Here is a 589-nt window from a genome sequence, read left to right on the forward strand (position 1 = left end):
CTTGCAATTAATTTGACGAACCGTTTGCGAGAAACAGAAAATATATTTCACGTTTTTCCCCAATCACACATGACTAAAGTCCTTCAGGCAGATAATAATTAAATTTATAGATTGATTGACAAGGTGAAAATTCACCATAGATAAGCGCGATGCATAAATATGAATGACACTGCGTAAAAATACATTGCTGGAAAAAAATTTCCCACCGTGTATTCCGTGAGTGCGGTCACAAAACTTAGTGAGTGCGATTAGAGGTAGTGCGAGTATATAAGAAAAGTGTATTTGCATTTTTGGACTGTGCATTTTTGTAAACAAATTATCGTGTGTAATAACAGCGGAGGCTGGCAGAACACGTACCAGCCCAAAGCAATGAAACAACTACCAAAGCCGAGCATTACACCAAGTACAGAGTGGCTGATGAAAGAAGCTACCAAAAAAAAATTAAATAACTTTTTTTCTATTTAATGAATCTGGTTCATTTTTTTTATTTTGCAGATTGACTTTTACATTTAACAAAAATGGATAACTGGGGCACTGAAACAAGAATTTGGATTGTCCGCCGCTATCACGCACTGGAGTCCGTAGTTTC

Source organism: Bactrocera latifrons, unplaced genomic scaffold (genome assembly GCF_001853355.1).
Source record: "Bactrocera latifrons isolate USDA-ARS-PBARC rearing strain unplaced genomic scaffold, ASM185335v1 scaffold_393, whole genome shotgun sequence".
Lineage (NCBI taxonomy): Eukaryota > Metazoa > Arthropoda > Insecta > Diptera > Tephritidae > Bactrocera > Bactrocera latifrons.